General features: G+C 34.3%; 1 protein-coding gene and 1 long non-coding RNA gene across 6 annotated transcripts in view; one reads left to right on the top strand and one right to left on the bottom strand.

Moving 5' to 3' along the window:
• Window positions 1–20,460, top strand: part of LOC110450032 (ankyrin repeat and sterile alpha motif domain-containing protein 1B-like) — a 208,374-nt gene that overhangs the window by 72,809 nt on the left and 115,105 nt on the right. The window lies entirely within an intron of this gene.
• On the bottom strand, window positions 9,583–12,546 carry LOC110450034. Its single transcript, XR_002462926.1, has 3 exons — window positions 12,322–12,546; window positions 10,672–10,731; window positions 9,583–9,795 (listed from the first exon to the last, which is right to left on the bottom strand). It is a non-coding gene; the product is annotated as an uncharacterized LOC110450034 (long non-coding RNA).

Below are 20,460 nucleotides of genomic sequence, written 5' to 3'. Positions count from 1 at the left end.
CCTCACGGTAGAGCTGGCTGTGAGTGCTCGCAACTCAGGGGAGGGGGTGGCACTCAGGGGAGGGGAGTGGAACTCAGGGGACGGGAGTGGAACTCAGGGGAGGGGAGTTGAACTTAGGGGAGGGGGTGGCTGTCAACATTAACGCCTCATGGTAGAGCTGGCTGTGAGTGCTCGCAACTCAGGGGAGGGGAGTGGAACTTAGGGGAGGGAAGTGGAACTCAGGGGAGGGGGTGGCTGTCAACATTAACGCCTCACGGTAGAGCTGGCTGTGAGTGCTCGCAACTCAGGGGAGGGGAGTGGAACTTAGGGGAGGGGGTGGCTGTCAACATTAACGCCTCACGGTAGAGCTGGCTGTGAGTGCTCGCAACTCAGGGGAGGGGGTGGCACTCAGGGGAGGGGAGTGGAACTTAGGGGAGGGGAGTGGAACTCAGGGGAGGGGAGTTGAACTCAGGGGAGGGGAGTGGAACTTAGGGAAGGGGTGGCTGTCAACATTAACGCCTCACGGTAGAGCTGGCTGTGATTGCTCGCAACTCAGGGGAGGGGAGTGGAACTCAGGGGAGGGAAGTGGAACTTAGGGGAGGGAAGTGGAACTTAGGGGAGGGGAGTGGAACTCAGGGGAAGGGGTGGCACTTAGGGGATGGGGTGGCACTTAGGGGATGGGGTGGCTATCAAGGCTGCAAGAAGGGACTGAGTGAATGTTAACAGCTCTAAGGAATTTGGCTGTCAATGTTCAAAGTCCAGGAGGGGCAATTAATGTTGATCGCAGGAAGGGGCTGGCTGATGGTGTTCACAACTCAGGGAAGGAATGGCTGTCATCATGGTCAGTAAATGTGAACAGCTCAAAGGGATTTGGCTGTCAATGTTCACAGTCCAAGATGGTAAATGTTGACTGCCAGAACGATTAGCTGCCAATGTTGACAACTCAGGGGTGAGATGGCTGTCAACATTCATATTTCCTTATCATATATCTTCTGGGTATAATTAGTCTAGCATTTATATATAATTTTACATATATTTGATAAAGACAATGATGAAAGTATATGCAACATTATTATTTAAGTGAAAAGGTCATAATTTTATGGATGTGGACAGTAATAAAACAAAGGATTTATTTTATTTGTTACCTACCACAGTATACCTGTGAAAATGTGTTAGAGTTATCTCCCTTGAAAACATTCAAATCTGTCTTAATTATGTCACCAAAGTTTATTCCTTTTATATAAACCACAGTAAAAAGTTTTTATTTTCTCTTTAGATTAATCAGCAGACCTTCCATGTTGGTGTCTCATTCCTTATCTGCCACTAAAATTAAAAAAATCATTTTTGATCCTTTGCGTAACTCCAAATTACTTCAATAATTCCATCTAATGTCAAATTGTCTAATGTGTCTTGTTTAACAGGTTTCTGATAAAGATCTTAAGATCAGGGTCTTTGCTGACCTGCTGGCTTCAGATTTGGGCTTATTGATAGGCTTTATCTAGGTCTTCTCTCCAGATTAGCAAAACCGTACAACTGAGTCAATGGCTTGGAAATGTTCGGCTGTAAAAATATTCTGTCTGTATAACAAGAGGTCAAATGATACTTAGTAAGGTCATGGCAACCTTTACAAAATCTTCCTTAATAGGACTTGTTTCTACAGCGGTATAACAATTCATAGATGTAAGAGATGGACACTCCATCAGATGCCTCTTCATCTTCATAAAGCTAGGTAGAGTTGTCTTATCTATTGCTTGTGCTATGCATATGAACACAGCTACAACAGAAAATTAATCAAAATACTGTAATCATGTGATGCTAATGTTCCTACACTTGGAAAAAGCCACAAAGATAGATCTCTTCGTCGAAACTATTCCAAAATTGTCCCTGAGGTAATGTAGTAAGTACTTACCATCAGACAAAAGGTCTCTTTATTAAGATTTCTTTATTTTTTTTATTATTTTTTTATTTTTTTAAATTCTGTTTATAATCAATTTGGGAGGTGAAAGTGTAATGTGTCATATGTGAGCCACAAACATGACATAAGGAGATGTCAAGGTCACAGATACAGTTTCAGGATATATCGGTCAAGGTCATAGAAAGAACAGTCAAGGTCACTGAAATCAGATTTAGCATGTAGAGGTCAAGGTCACTGATATCAGTTTAAGCATGTAGAGGTCAGAGGTCAATGTAATAGAAATGAATTTCAACATGTAATCAAGGAAGTAAATATTACAGAAATAAATTTCATCATGCATTTTGTCAACGTTAAGCAGGTTTAATGTTTGAGTAATTGTTGCTACATGTTTGTTGAATTTTCTGTACACATTTGAAGCCTGGGGATGAGCTCGAAGTATAAAAGTGGCGAGATCCTGTCATCTCAGGACCCGGCAGGTTTTGCTGGGCGATAGCATTAGGTCCTCTCCTTGACGTAGCAGGGGACCAGACAGGAAGACCCAATTATACCCAACATTTGTCCATTAATTAAGTTACTGGCGATGTGCATTGTGAACACACTTATAATTACATACTGTATATTAGAATCGTTATCTAAACTATGTGTGCTAGCTGTACTGGAGGAAGGGCGGTATGTTTATAAACTTATTGTAGATACAAGGTTTGAGTTGGTGTACAAATATGTACAGATGTGTGTGTATTGAGCTATAGAAACAGCTGTCGAGCCATACAGGTAGGATGATTCATTTGGGGTTCGAATCGGGATTGTTGGTCCTTCAGATTTATATATATGAAATAAGACAACAAATTAACACACCAGACTGACTGCTAAGCCTTCTGCATTTTTGGTCTATCTTCATATATAGAATTGTCCTACTTCAGGTCCTTTTCATGGAGAGTTATATTTTGATTATTTGAAGATTTTTTTGGAAAACCATTGTTGAAAGAAACATGTTTAACACCTGCATTGCATAACATGTATGTGCACATCTGTTCTGGAGCATAAATACCTGAAGCTGCACACAGCCGCTGAATCCATCCCTGGCACACCTGAACATTCATGTTAATGTATTTTCAGGTTTTACCTGTCAAAGGTAGCTATCTTGAGTTCTTTTCGAAGCGGTAATAATGAAAGGGGGATTATATCTTTGATCTAAGTACAAATAAGAAAATTGAATTTCTCGGTGGAAAGATGAGTTTATTTTCATACAAACTGTGGTCATCTAAGAGTGGATATCATGAAACTAACACATAGTTTATTTTATAAATCAAGTTAAACATTTTGTTGACCTGGGATTGTGTGAAAACTGAAAAATTCCGGGTTCAGTAATATTTGAAATGTCTATTTCCTTGATCAGATAACTTACGTAAAATCAGTTATGTTCATGTCTTGGGGATAAATTGGTTCATTTACATAAAAAAAGTGTTCGCTGTAAGAGTTGTTGTCAAAAACGGTGATTAAGTAACTGACACTGTTCAGAAAACTGGAGGAAATCCTTCTTGTGGACTTCGCTGTGATGGTGAGTAGTCACTGACCATACAGTGACATCATGATGGTCAGTGGTGGTCAGTGGTGGTCAGTTCAGTTGTAATGTGTATCAACAACATTCTTTGTTAGTATATATAGTGGAGTAGTCAGCCACAGAGATATGTTTTTGTAAGTAATTAAAATGTTTTGTTAAATGTTTGTGTTAACGTAATGGTCATCCTACTCTGACTGACCATTCGGACTGACCAGTTGTAGGTATTTACATAAATATATAATGATTATACTGTGACTTTGTTTACAGTTTGTATTTGACCATCTGTTGTACATTCCGAGTTCTGTTGTATTGTGAAGACTAAAATGGTGGATTTTCTGGGATCTTGATTTTATGTTCACCTGGTTTTCAATATCTGCACGAGTGAGTTCAACAGGTAAGTTAACGAACCCGGTAATTTTTAACTATTTGTTTGAATGGCTCACTTAAGCTTGGTACAACTGCGTGAATTATTTAAGGTACTATTTAAAGGATTTTGAATCACTTACCGGTAGTCAGGGTTATATTTGAAGGATTTTGAATTATTTCTATTGCAGGATTTGTTTGAATGATTGACGTAGTGCATTCATAATTTTTGGCTGTGAATCAGTTAATTTAAAAATTCTGCATTTTATTTAAAAATTCAAATATGAAAATAAATTCTACAAAACGTTTTACCAGTAGTGATTAATGAGAGGTTATGACCGCCCAGGAGGTTTGTTGGTCCTTCAAAGTTTTACCTCCTAGCTTGCTTCTTCTACCTAATTATGCACCAATGTTGGGTCAAACACCTGACTAGGTCAGTAGCAAAATTCTCTGTCAATAACAGATTTAATTATTTTTTTCCACATCGTAAAGTACTGTTGTATATGATTAGGTAAATTCAGTGTACTTAAGGGTATATGCTACATTTCTGTGACACATGCTAACCTCCTTTTAAAAGAGTTCTACAAAATCAAAAACTTTCAATGATGACCAGTTTTTTGAATTTCGGTTATTAATTGATGACAAGTTGGATAGATAACTTTCAGGTATATTTCTGAATGATTATATAATGATAATTAGTTTTTAAGGGAGATAACTGAAACACAGTTCACAAATATCATTTGTAAGACTGTATATTTATATCAATAATTAAAATTTGTGAGTTTGATTCAGATGAAAGGGCAGTTGACCTTATAATTTGTGAGAAACCTTCCTTAAAGGTGTAAATTCTTTCTAATTCAAGATCAACCCTATCCCACGTAGTTTAATCAGATTGGGAGGTAGGCTTAAATATTTACTGAGGAACAACATGATTGAATATTTTTGAATAGTTCGTAACTACTGGGATATTATCAGGGCAGAGTAGATCATTACCTGCTTTCCTCAGAATTTATTTTTCAATTATGCTACAAAATTGAGTGTATTTTATTCATAATGAAAGTAATTTCACATACACGTATGTTAGAATGACAACTCTTTGACATGAATTTAAGAATAAGTGTTGTATACCGAAGTAGATTTTGAGAGGATCTGGGTCATCTGAGCGCTTTACCGGAGGTCAAGGGTGGGACTATACTGAGTAACCCCACAAACCATATTATCTAGCCACTAATGTGCTGTTCAGCAGAGTTTGAGGGGATTAATGGAATTCAATGTGATTTCAAAATTAGTGTAATTGAAGCAAATGAGCTTTAAGGTGTTTGAGCGAGATGAAAAAAAAAATTGTCAGAAAATGACAAGAATATTATATCTCATATCATGCATGTTTTTTATTCGAATTTGAAGAGAAAAAAGAAGAAATTAGGTGAACATATTTTTTGGAGAAAGAGCAACAGAATGGATATGGAGAGATGCATTCGGTGACTTCTGAACTTCTGCCTATTATATATATAGAAGTAGAGGTGGAGGGATTTCAGTGAAGTCTTCGTAGGAGCTGTACATGGCTCAGTTTAATGGGGAATAGCCCTCCATTACAGATACAAGTCACAGACAACTACACACAATACTGAAGCATTCGTACAGGGCTTCATTACATAGTGTTTCAATGTCTGTGTTGACAGTTGAGCTGAAATTGATGCCAGCTACTCACCTCATTGCTAGCATAATTACTTTTCCTTCCATGGAGAACTCAAAATTAATCCCTATCCTACCTGAAAGGAGCACCACAGTACATGTGAATGGGGCAGTCATTCTTACTCCATTTACAGTTTCTCTTGCAGTGAGGGAATAGCTAAATTGTTCTGTTTTAAAATGTTTCAAGGATGTTATTTTTAACTTTTGAAGAATTCATGTAAGTAGCTTTATATTGCATTATATGTTTCTGTCCTGATTAATTCATTTGATGATAAAGATACATTTCTTCCAGGTAGAGTGTAATAGACTGTCACTGTTTGCTTACACTTTGAAAAAGAAATATGATAGATATTTTAACTTAACTTTGGCTTTCATAGGTGGTAAATTGGCACTTAGACCCAGCCAGATGCAGGCATGTACTTAAACAGACAGTTTTGTTAGATATTCTGTATTTATTGGTATATTGTTGTAATGACAAACATGTGTTGCATAAATATCTAGTCATACTGCAAATGAGCACAGTGTAATGGGTGGTAAAAGATTCGCCCTTGTAAAAATAACCAGCTTCTATAACATAAAAGTCAGCAAAATTATATAGTGTGGAGCAATAGGGTTATTTTTGTGTTGAAAATAGAAGCTGGCGTGTTCCCTGATGCAAACGACACACTCGTAATTAAAATCAGTCAATATCCGTGTGCTATAATAAAGTATTTATAGACATTAGCTTCTTGTGTTTTAGAGAGGAAATCAAATTAATAAATTTAGTTTCCATTTTAATTTAACATTTGCATGTTTAGGTAGATGTAATTGAATTTCCTCCAGATATTAATTTTATTTCCTGACTTCCTGAACACATAGCCACGCCTAGTATAAGTCTCAGGTAGGTAATGAAACTCGCACAATACCGTATTATATAAGATCGTTAACACAGGTGCTTGTTAAATAAGGCAAGGATTTATTTCATCATCACAGGTGCTTGGTAAATAAAGTAAGGCTTCAATTCTCACTCATCACAGGTGCTTGTTAAATGAAGTAAGTTTTTAACTCATAATTGCAGGTGCTTGAGACACCAAGTAGGGCTTTAACTGGTTGTACCAGGTGCTTGTTAAGCATCAGGTAGAACATAAACTCGTTATCACAGGTGTACGTTAAACATGTTAAAGACTTCAAACTTTTTGAATAAACTGTAATGTAAGTAGTTTAGATAGCAAAAATATATTTTATTTGAAGCCATTGTAGAAGCTATTGGATATGGCAGTAATGATTTTGAACATTTGTCACATTACTGATAAATTTAAATATGATGACATCAGATATTGATGATGTCATACATGATAATTTCAATTCCTTAATGACATATCACATTTCATTTTTAGGAAGTTACCATTGTCAGTAAGTGTCACAAGTCACAAGGCCTACAAATATGTTTCTAGTAGCACTGCCCTTAATTTCAGTGTCTATACCCTATGAATTTTGTAACAGAGGTAATTATTTTTATAATGCTTCCACAGGGAGTGCAACCTGGGACCTCTGATTTACTAGTCTTACGTTTTACAGAATGAGCTTAAGCGAGTCAGTAGGAACCAGACAGTATCTACCAGGGTCACATTCTCCCACTCAAGGAAATAACTTGTCCCAAGTGTTTTCAGGGGCAACATTGATGCATGTGAGAGCAAGGCAAAATATTTCTGTCAAAATTGCCTGGGTCCAATGTGGTTGCCAATGTAAAGGAGGTCAAATTATTTTTCACTGCCTCCCCTAGGAGTCGAACCGGTACCTCTAGTTTTCACGTCTGACGCTCTACTGATTGAACTTAAGAGAAATTCTCCATAGATGAGTTGATAGCTAGGAAGCGACTAGTATTTTACCAGACTGACATAAGCACTACTTTGGTATTGGATATATGTATTTTACAAATAAGTGTTATAGTTAATCATTTACCTAGATGAACTAAATAGCCTTTTGTTTTCTCAGCTGTTCCCAGAAACACAAATCTATATTTGTTTGGCCTAATACACTCGATGGATTGGAACTATGACTTCATGTAATGCTACATATTTTATTTAAATGTCTTGAAGTGTTTATGAAGTGTAAATGAAAACATAATGGCGTTTAACCTGATAAATATTGAGATAACTCTCCAATGATGATGATACATTCTAAATGAAATCCAGGAACAACTTTGTTACACCAATTTTAAAGAGTAATTTCGACATTGTACAGGGAAAGTGCTTATTTTATGGATTTAGAATCATAAGCTTTCCATTTAATAGGCTGTTATAGTATCTACCATGTAGCGTTTTGTGGAGTGGAAATTGTAGATGAGTGTTGAGAATGTTCTCCTCAACGACCCCACAAATTGAAAATATTACGAAGACCGCATCACATATGTCTCTGATTTTTGCCCAGATAAGATCACACTCAATCAGAAAATGAGCTGCTTTAAACTATGTATTTTGAAAATTTTGTAATGAAATAAAAATGTTCATCTTGATAATACATCTAGTGAAGTAATTGAAATGTGTAAAAACAAATGCACCATTTTTTACCATCACTTACTATTAGGATTATTTTATGCAATGATTAATTTTTGATGATCCCAGCTGTCCCGCTATAATTCTTAAGGATCCCTATCCCACTACACTGGATTTTACAGTGACTTCCCCTTAATTTGTTTTGGATATAACTGTAGCATAGTTGGACCATAACTCGAGCGTTGACCAGGAAGCTGACAGTTGGTTAGAGCGATAGTACATGTATAACACTCTGTAATACAAGTCCTGGTCTAGCCCTGCATAATGTTTATACGCCGAACACTGTTGTTGTTTATTTCATCTTTATTATTATTTCATAAAATGTCCCAAAAGGTATCAATTTCTAATCAGAAACGATTTATCAAAGCTTTAGTAATGCTGGAAAAACATGTGGATAGTTACATTTTCAACAGTGGTATAAGGATCCTTAAATATTGTTTTGTGTGTGTGTGTTTTTTCGACAATGTTTTATGTATCAGAGAAGCATATGGTACAATATAATCTCTCATTATTAGGCTTCATTAATGTCACTTAACCCAGGGGAAAAAAAGGTACATTTGAGGTACACTTTTTGGGGTACCTAAGGCATGCTTTAGGTATATCTAAGGCATGCCTTAGGTACATTTTGGGTAAGGAAGAAAAAGAGGACAGAATAGTAGTTAAAACCTGTTCAATATAGGTACATTTTAGGCTCATTTTAGGCACATTTAAGGCATGCCTAGAATGTGCCTTTTTTATACCTCTGACTGAGGTATACCTAAAATGTGCCTAAATCATACCTCTGACTGAGGTACGTATACCTAAAATGTGCCTAAATCGTACCTCTGACTGAGGTATACCTAAAATGTGCCTAAATCNATACCTAAAATGTGCCTAAATCATACCTCAGTCAGAGGTATACCTAATATGTGCCTAAATCGTACCTCTGACTGAGGTATACCTGAAATGTGCCTTGATACGAGGTACATTTAAGGTATGCCTAAAAAATATCTATCCTTACTGGGATTAAATTCCTACTATCCCTGCTAACTTTTTCAGAAAACCGGTAGTCAAAATTTTTGCAAACAATATTTTATTGTGATACATTTACTGATTTCTAGTTGAAACAGTACAAATTCAAATAATCATAAGTTAAATAAATTAGAACCTATATAATATAGACAGATATACACACTGACAAAGTGATAATCTAAAAAGTAATGAAGTAACTTGAAGATAATTATTACTGATGAAGTCTTTTGCATGTAAATTAAAATATTTAAAAATTTGTTAACTATTACTAAATGGGATACAAACTTTCGATAATTTAAATTTATTCAAATTTGCTTCATAGAATAATATATATACAAACACATCATAAAATAATATAAATGGGACAATCCCTTACAGTTATACCTTTTCATCTGTTCATAAATCAAAAGAGGTTTTTGGGCTTAATAAACATAATGTTTAAATTCGAAACTAGATGGAGTATTGAAGTTCAATCATTTCATTTGTTGTCTCTGGGACTTTTGTAAAGAAGAAAGAATTGAATATGAACATGTGATGATGTGCATGTGTCAAAAATAATCGGGCAAATATATATAAGTACAATATCATATCATATATTAAATAACTTATAAAAGACTATGAAACTTTATTATGAGACATATATGCCCAACTTAAGTCAGCAAGTACTGTAACTGTCCTCATTAAGCTTCTGATGGTGGCGGATAGGGTCACAATCTTCTGGCAATTCAGGAGGGATTATACTGAAAAAAAATAATGATCAAGTTAACTCAATAACAAAGTAAAGGAAAATGTAATAGTTTATGAATTGCTTGTCAGGTTTGAATAAATTAAGTAATTATACATACATGTAGATATATATATATATAGGGCATATATATATATACAACAAGGTTTAAAATTGAAGCAATCAGATCAACAGCACTTAAATATATTTTGGTATGAAAATTGAAATAAAGGCCATGCCTAAATATATATATGGCGGAATACCAGTCTCATTTTCATTGTACCTCGGGAGTAATACAAACAGTTTTTTAAACAAAGGGACATAACTCTATAATTGGGAGAGGACCCCCGATTTATATACTGTATTGTATAAAAGGTATCACTTAAATTGGTGAAGTAATGTGGAAGGAGTAGTGAATTTATTTTTTAAACAAAATATGGGAGTTGACTTTATATATAATTCACAAATCGTCAGTTAGAATGAAATGCTTATTAAGTATATTGGTGCAGTACTTTGAGAGGAATAGTGTGAACAAGTCAAAGGAGGGGACATAACTCTATAATGAAGGGAGGGAACATCGCTTTGTTTATGTTATTGCTATCCCCTCTTTGTTACAAATGCAAGTATCAGTTAAGTATTTTGACTGCATCTGATGATGTAAATATGTGTAGGAACAATGAGAGGCCTAGGCCTACACACCCTAAATCTAGGATAATGTAATTGGCCATAATGTTCAGAAAGGCAAAGAAAAAAGATCAGGGCTCATAACATTGAAAGTATTCAGCTGCAGACCCAGAATTTAGTTTGTATGTGCTAAGATAATATTGCTAAAATATGTACGACCACATCCCCTTTGCATGAGCTGGTGACCAAAAATTAAATGAAAAATTACCATCTGTGACGTCCATATCTTTCTGTTGGTTTAATGAAGGTCCTTCAGCATCTGAAGGGTCTAAGTGAAAGAAAATCAAGAAAAAAGTATATATCCTGCTGTTTCACATAATCAAACTATTTGATTAACAGAGCAAATGAAAGTAGAAATGATGAGCAACAACACCACTGAATCCGGTACAAGATGTTATGTTTGATTTACATCCTACGATTAACAATCAAGAGGGACTTAAGTGAAAGTGAAAGAATGATAATATTTCATATCAATAATGAATAGAGAGGTTAGCAAGATTTCCCATATGGTACCAAAACAAAATAATTTCTTTGTTATTAAATAACTACTCAAAAAATGACACTGTGGCAAAGTAAATCAATTTTTGGATTGTATGCTATAACAGGGGGTCGAGCGTCTGAGGCGTGTTGCGCCAGGGAAATTAAAGGAGGGAGAGAAAAAAGAACTCTACTAGACCCTAGATGAAATCTCCGTATTCTGGGAAATCCTTTCAGTCTGAACTTTTAAGATTTTTCAATGTGTATAGACATATATAACAACACTATATTTTATTTAGGTAAGTCAGGAAGATTTGATTAAATCTCTGTTCTCTATTTATACCCTCACCCCCATTTCTCTCTCCTCTTCCCCGAATCCTCGATTTCACTGTGATATGTTTCAGCAATTTGTTTGTTTCTTAATGAATATATCATCTTTCATGCCATCACGTGATCTATTTGGAGAAGTCATCTATAAGTTTGAAAAACTTACTGACTAATCAATCATATTAATAAAATATTTTTTAACTAATTTTTTATCAGGCTAAAATTTCAAGAAGACTTTTTTTCCTTTCCTTTTTTTCTGAGTGATACAGACAGTCCATAATGATCATAAAATAAAATATTGAAAATATATGATAAAAAGAATATCTTGAAGATTTAAATGTATGTATACAGGGATGTGTATGCACATAACAAGCAAAGATTGCATGAAAATTAGATTATGATGTAACATGATAAAAATAACTAAGCAAGTACATGTCTGCTGTAATTATTGGAATAATATATCAGAAGAAAATTTGTGATGATCTGCAATTAATTGAAACTACAATTTTGAAGATATAGAGGGGTTTGACTGGTGTATAAAAAGAAGAAAAAAATGTCATTGAAATATAAGGAATAATATTTCGATGGAGTCAATTGAGAAAAATCCAAAATCCAAAGCAAAATGTGAAAGAAAACAAGTAATTTTAACATTTAATGAAACATTATTTCACATTCATTGTTGAACTACCCTAAAACGTTAAAATAAAATCACTTAAAAAAGTTTTGACGATTATCAGCACGCGGAAATTTTCAAAACAATACAAACATTTAAAACGTTAAACTGTTATTGTATCACACCCCAAACTCCGAACGGATTCATAGAGACCTTGTGTAGTCAAAAACATTGAAAACTTGCCTCAAAACTTTTTAAATTTTCCAAGTGGGTGCCGCGGCCCCGGGAGTGCAGAAGCTATAGCACGGTTGTCACCGATGAGCTGAAAAACAATGAAGAATAATCTCTTATGAACATGACCAATTGGGTGAAGTATTTGATCTATATTTTTGTCAAAACAATTAAAAGTTACATTGACGAAATTTTCACATGTAAACTTACGTAATGGCCGCCATGTTTGCCGGCGAGGTCTTGGATAAATGAATTGATTTCGTCGCCGTTTGTGTAGAAAACACATTCTGTTCTGACTTCACCATTCAATGTCTTGTTCTCAGAGACTGGATACCGGTAAACTCCAGCATAACATGAAAATACTACCGTAAAATTGAAGCGTTTTGAGATCGACCAGGTTGTTTACATTCGCAGCATATAGGTCGTGGGTCAAAGTTGAATCAACTGCTGAACAAATTTCCCGCTTTGATGTGATTGGCTAATTAAATGGAATTGCATCATGGGAAAATAGTTGTTTACATACGAGGAATGACGATTGAACTATTCACGTCTTCGCGTTTCTTTTCCCCATTTTATCGTATTTGTGAATGATATAATTACTATATTAAGTGACAGATAGAGGGCCTATAGGCACGTTGTGTCGTACGCAATGAATCCGCGCGTTTTCTCTATTCTCAAATATACTTCCGGGTTATGGCTTCACATGGCATCGGCGGACTCGGTATAAATGGCTCGTGCACAATGCAATTAACTTGGAAATTAAAAGAGTACCGTATCACATCAACAATATAACACTAGTATATTGTTTGAAGCGCCGTCTTAATGTTGGCTGTTCGCCGACGAAAATACATCGACGTCGAAAAGAAAAACGAAGTCTTGCACAACGAAGCCAAACACGATTTTAACATTCCTACGATCTTTCCGACACGTTTTCAAACATCAGTTCAAGAAATAAAAATACAAGGTATAAATACACGCTTGTAGTTACTACTTTAGAGTTCAACAGTTTGTAGAGTATTTCGAAGCATCTAAGACATGACCGATTTTTTTTAAAACTTCCATTGTGTAGTTTAATTGTTTTCGTTTTACATTTTAATAAATATGTCACTCTAATGTGTCGTTGAAATCTTTCAATAATGTCTTTCTAGCTGTTGGGACTGAAAGTTAAATGCAACAATGACTGAAACAGAAATGTGTTTTATGAATTTTCTGTTTTATATAAGACAGATACGTGGCTTTACATGTCTCTGAATTAGACCATGTAAATTCACAGAATTCAAGTTTATTTATTCATTCGTTTAGCTTCTTATATAATTTTTTTTTTTGCAAATGGCATTCAAAAAAGACATATTGATGGTAAATTTTATATATATAAAAAAAAAATCATTAAAAGTATATGTCAAATCTGAAAAAAAGAAGCTGAAAAGAACATATTTGAAATGGGCAATTTTGCAGTATTGAGAACAAGTTCAAATGGGGCACATTTGAGGTACGTTAAAAATAATCAAAGTCTAAAAGTGGCACATGTGAAAAATCAGAGTCCAAATGGGGCACATTTGAGGCACATTGATAAAAATAGAGTTCAAATGGGGCACATTTAAGGCATGTGGAAGAAATCTATAAGACCTAATGGAGAACATTAAAAAAATCAAAGTCCAAATGGAGCACATTTGAGGCACATTGATAAAATTAGAGTCCAAATGGGGCACATTTGAGGCATGTGGAAGAGACCTAAGTCCAAATGGGGCACATTTGAGGCACATTTTTAAAATTAGAGTCCAAATGGGGCACATTTGAGGCACATTGATAAAATTAGAGTCCAAACGGGGCACATTTGAGGTATACTTTAAAAATACCCCAGAAGTAGAGGTACATTTTAGGCATGCCTAAAATGTACCTCGGGCCAAAGGTACATTTTAGGCATGAAAAAGGCATGAAATAGGCATGCCTCAATGTACCTTTTTTTGTCATACAGAGTTCGTTTCCATGGTAATTTAATAGGATTTAATAGGATATTAGTGGACACAGGCATTGCTGCCTCTATATCCACATCAATATAGTTTGAAATTCATTGTGGTAAACATAAAATAAGCCTTAATGGAACACACTGCCTTTAATTATTGGTTTAATTACACAACACACTGCCTTTAATTGTTGGTTTAATTACAAAATACACTGACTTTAATTATTGGTTTAATTACACAATAGTGAAAGAAACAAACAAACGTGAAGTAAGGATTGTTTTATAGCCAAAAACTGTTGAACACGAAAAACTGTTCACGTTCATGTTGCAGTGCCAAATATGTGAATCACCCTCTTCAAAGTTTGTTAATGAGGGCTAGCTTCAAATATATAGCTTAGGACTGGTGTTTAATTACGAAGTGCAGTTGCAAAGGTCTTGTTTTATAAACTTAACCAAGTAGGATTCCCATCATAACTTTTCAAAAATCTGCTTACCAAAATATTTGGTTTAATTTTGTGTCTTGAATTAAGACAAAAAAAATTCCAGTAAAAAAACCCATAGGAATTGCCTATACATAAATGTGCAATATATTTGAGGTTATGTTGTAGACCATTTCTAATAATTAAATTGTTTTACTAGTTATGATCAAAATGTATTAAGTACTGGAGTTGTTATGTGATTTTTCATATTTAATTTAGTGTTCAGGTTTTTTTTTGTGTTCAGGGGCTGAGGTTCAGATTATTTACTTAAGGGGAGGTTACTCTCTTTGTAAGAAAAAGTAGAGTGGAAGTCTGTAGTGTTTTATCTTCAGTGGTACAAGGATCCTTAACTTATGCAATGTTTACGGCTTCATTAGGTGTCTGTCTGGTAAGTGATTCTGGTATAATATTAGTCCCCAGGAGTATGATAGTAGAAACAGATTTCAAAGATAATTTGACCTGGGGTGTCTTTCAGACTATAAAAAACATTGGTCATCATTTATACATCAAATCTGCCTCATTTCTCCATAAGATTTCAGTTGATAAAGACAAGAAGAGTGAACATTAACTTATATCACTTTATAAGAAAAATGTTTTGAAAGGTGAAAAACAGTTATCGTATATTCCTGTGGGTAGCTAGCTTGAGACGTAAATGATGATGTTTTCACATGTAGCGTAGACAAAAATAACCGTACATTTTATCTGAATCTGTTTGTCAAAAATAGCATATCTGTGTTTTATCGACATGGCCAGTGCTTTAGGTACAGGTAGAAAACTTTTGTTATCTATATAGCTACAGGCCCAAATTGATGGTGGTTTTCTAGAATAGACGGATATCATTATTTGAAACAGAGCAACACAAACTTTAAAGTATATGGATAGTTAATTTTCTTGACAACAAACTACAGGTAATGTACGTCCACGATAGTAATATAGTTCATTCTTTTTTGTTCAGCTGGTATTTTTTTTTTCAAAATATAAAGTATTGTCAAACTCTTTGCTGCTGGTGATTTGACAGTAAAAAAATGAACTTAGATGGATTTGTTTGGCTTTCAACATCCTCATATAAGCTCAGGTGTTATGAAGACCTAGGGAGGCACAACCAAAATGAACAGGGAAGTAAGTGACAGAAGGAAAGACAGATCCCAAGTGTGTTAGTGGGGCAGCAGATCAATCTTGGTTTCTTCACTGTCCTTTAAGGATCTCCGTACCACTGCCAAAAACTGTAGCTAAGTGTCGAAACTGTTTCCCGGCATGACTGTATAGCTAAGTATCGAAACTGTTTCCCGGAATGACTGTAGCTAAGTGTCGAAACTGTTTCCCGGCAGGACTGTAGATAAGTGTCAAAACTGTTTCCCGGCATGACTGTAGCTAAGTGTCAAAACTGTTTCCTGGCATGACTGTATAGCTAAGTGTCGAAACTGTTTCCCGGCATGACTGTAGCTAAGTGTCGAAACTGTTTCCCAGCATGACTGCAGCTAAGTGTCGAAACTGTTTCCCGGCACGACTGTATAGCTAAGTGTCGAAACTGTTTCCCAGCACGACTGTATAGCTAAGTGTCGAAACTGTTTCTCGGCATGACTGTATAACTAAGTGTCGAAACTGTTTCCCAGCACGACTGTATAGCTAAGTGTCGAAACTGTTTCTCGGCATGACTGTATAGCTAAGTGTCGAAACTGTTTCCCAGCATGACTGTAGCTAAGTGTCGAAACTGTTTCCCAGCATGACTGTAGGTAAGTGTCGAAACTGTTTCCCGGCACGACTGTATAGCTAAGTGTCGAAACTGTTTCCCGGCATGACTGTAGCTTTGAAAAATCATTTCTAAAAGGAAAACCATACCTTGCGTCACTTTCATGAGAAATGATAAAGATGAAATAAACAAAATATAATCAACAACAATGTTATGATTGTAAAAAAGTCAGCAAGGCTAGAGACAGAGATTTGAACCCTGGACTTCAGATTGTTATACCATATTGCTCTAACTGATTGCACAACGATGTCAATGGAAGTTCTCTTTCCCAACAGATATATACAAACAGATGTTAAGGGGGGTTACTGCATATAAGGATAAACACAGTGCAGTGGGACAGGAATCCTTAAGAAGAAGAAATGAAAATGAAAGAAAACCCTACAAGGACNTGCATATTCTCTCCCTGCACCTACAGTGGTCAATTGTTACTGTAGAGGCATACAAGTTTAGAAAAAGATTTCAAACTTTGAATTTTACATTAAAATGGTAAAAATGTGAAATATAATTTGGATTCTTGTTACAAAGGAGATAATTACTTTATGCAACAGGCAGCAAAGAGTTAAGACATTTTAAATTTGCTATAGATATATAAATATAATTTTGCAAGATAAAAAATTGTTGAAACAAACAAAGCTCTTCAGATAATAAATGTTGATGTAGTGATAAAAAGATTGATTGATTTGTATCTAATTAAGGATTATAATGTAAATTCTGATTCGAATGTGTGAGAACAGGTGAGGCGCTCCAGAATCTTGGACATCTGATTCTCTGGTGATATGTAAAGCAGACAGATCAGAGAACTGTAATAAAACACAAATAAAGTCTGACCATTCATCTTCATCAATGTCATACAGCCGAGCTCTTCTCATCACTGAGGTAGAAAAACACCTTTCAAAATATTTGTTTTGGGATAAGAGGGTGTATACTGTCTGTGATTGCAGTACTGGATGAGAAAGGTCTGTTTACCAGGTACAGTAGCTGTGGTGTAAATGAAACAACACAAAGCTACTTTCATCTTTTTCTTTTACTATTTACATAAATACAAAATTCTCTTTTTCAGAAAATAGTACAGTGTATTAACAAGAAATAAGGTTTGTAAGTAAAACAAACATGCCATCAATCAAACAAGTCCAGATCATCATTAAAGATAAATTAAAGGTTTAATGTGAAACTCTTTTGAAAAAGAAGATACATTACATTGAAAGTTAGTATATACCCTTAAGTTTGTTTTAAAACTATCACAAATTTAGAAGAAATTTTTGAATATATTTGAATAAATAAAAGAAATAAAAATGTTGTGGGGTATTTATGGTAAAAGTACAGTACCTTTATCTGAAAAGGTTATTTTATGGCACAAACACATACCATTTAACTAAATAGGTTATTTACAGTATATATAAATACCATTTACCTAAATGGGTTATTTACGGTATTTATACACATACCATTTACCTAAATAGGGTATTTACGGTATATATAAATACCATTTAACTAAATAGGCTATTTACGGTATGTACACCTACCATTTAACTAAAGAGGTTATTTACAGTATGTACACATACCATTTAAATAAATAGGTTATTTATAGTATATACACATGCCATTTAACTAAATAGGCTATTTACGGTATGTACACATACCATTTAGCTAAATAGGATATTTACGGTATATACACATACCGTTTAACTAAATAGGTTACTTACAGCATATACACATACCATTTAACTTAATAGGTTATTTACAGGATATACACAAACCATTTAACTAAATAGGTTATTTACGGTATATACACATACCATTTCACTAAATAGGTTATTAACAGTATATACACAAACCATTTAACTGGATAGGTTATTTATAGTATATACACATACCATTTAACTAAATAGGTTATTTACGGTATATACACATACCATTTAAATAAATAGGTTATTTACAGTATATGCACATACCATTTAACTAAATAGGTTAATTACAGTATATACACATACCATTTAACTAAATAGGTTATTTACAGTATATACACATACCATTTAACTAAATAGGTTAATTACAGTATATACACATACCATTTAACTAAATAGGTTATTAACAGTATATACACATACCATTTAACTAAATAGGTTATTTACAGTATATATAAATACCATTTACCTAAATAGGTTATTTACGGTATATAAACAAACCATTTAACTAAATAGGTTATTTACAGTATATACACATACCATTTAACTAAATAGGTTATTTACAGTATATATAAATACCATTTACCTAAATAGGTTATTTACGGTATATACACATACCATTTAACTTAATAGGTTATTTACAGTATATACACAAACCATTTAACTAAATAGGTTATTTACGGTATATACACATACCATTTAACTTAATAGGTTATTTACAGTATATACACAAACCATTTAACTAAATAGGTTATTTACGGTATATACACATACCATTTAACTTAATAGGTTATTTACAGTATATACACAAACCATTTAACTAAATAGGTTATTTACGGTATATACACATACCATTTAACTGGATAGGTTATTTACGGTACAAACACACAGAATATACTACTTACAGTATAGACAACTACCATTAAACTGAATAGGTTATTTACGGTGCAGCCACATACAGTTTAAATAGGAAATTTACGGTATAGTCACATACAATTTAACTGAATTGGATATTTACCATACAGACATATATATAGACATTGAACTGAATGGAGTATTTACGGTAGTCAGAAATGCAGTTGAACTTGTGGTCTCTATACATGTTAAAGATTTCCATGATAATCTTCGGCCTGTCTCCAGACCAACAACATGTGTTTGTAGGGGCTTAGGAGATGTTGTTGAGATTTTTTTGAACGGTATATTGTTAGGGCTCTAAGTGGTGACCAGTGGTCAGCAGGAAGTGACCATTACACAGACCATCTGTTGAATAGGGATCTCTGGCCACAAGTGTTGTGGACAGGTTGATGGATGGTTGTATTAGGTGGCTGGGGATACTTATTGGATTAGTGTTCCACAGGAGCTCACCACTGAGGATTATAACAAGGATTTTAACATGCCAAACATTAGAACTGAGAGTTAATGTATAATGTTACAACTCACCGAGGGATTGACTTACTGTTGACGGATTTACATACATAACTGTACAATACATGTCGGCTGAAGATACTTACAGATTTACATATATGGGAATACAATTCACTGATGGCAGATCTAGAGAATACTGTGGGATTTTCATATCCTAGGTATGTTTTACTAATGTGTTTGAAAATGTAATATCAGTTATAATATCAAGTCTTAATTGTGGTCAAATCTGAAGAATTTTGTAATGTATATTGAATGTTGGTCTTAAGGAAGAAAGTTTGAACATTTAAATGATCAAATGAATGAGTGAACAAAGTGAATAAGTGAAAAAACGAATGATTGAAAAAAGTGAACGGTTTAAACGAAGGAAATTAACAAATATTCAAAATGAAAGAAATGAATGAATGAATGAATAAACAAGCAAATGAATCAATGAACAAAATAAATGCATAATTGAATGAATGAGGGAGGGAAATGAACAAATGTTCAAAATGAATGAATGAAAAACTTTCATGAATGAATAAACAATCAAATGAATAAATGAATGATTGAAGGAAAAATTTAACAAGCAAAGTTGATAAATATGTGAGTAATGTCTTGCATTCAGTTTATTTAAAAGAATACCCGACTTATACTTAAGTGAAAAAAATCCCACAATGCTGACAATTAGTTCTCTCCAATAAAAGAAACTGATACCTGAGCATTCCTTTATCAATCAACCTCTGTGTTAAGGGTACTCATGTGGACATTGAATTCAACATCAGTATACCACCAATATTACAAATTATATTAATTTCTACAATTGCATTATGTAAAGAATCTTGCACTCTAAAAGTGTCAGAGGAAATTACTTTGTCAAATTAGGAGAATTTTAATTTGGAAAATATCACTGTAATGATGTTAAAAATAGAAATTGCACATTAGACACTTTTTTTAATCAGAAACTAAAAGTACAAGATCACAGGGACGCCCCTATATCAACACCGTGGCCACTTTACTGTATTATCTTTACATGTAAACTACTGGTTGATGGATTAGGACATTGATCAT

Source organism: Mizuhopecten yessoensis, unplaced genomic scaffold (genome assembly GCF_002113885.1).
Source record: "Mizuhopecten yessoensis strain PY_sf001 unplaced genomic scaffold, ASM211388v2 scaffold4947, whole genome shotgun sequence".
Lineage (NCBI taxonomy): Eukaryota > Metazoa > Mollusca > Bivalvia > Pectinida > Pectinidae > Mizuhopecten > Mizuhopecten yessoensis.
This window is presented reverse-complemented; position numbering and strand designations above follow the sequence as displayed.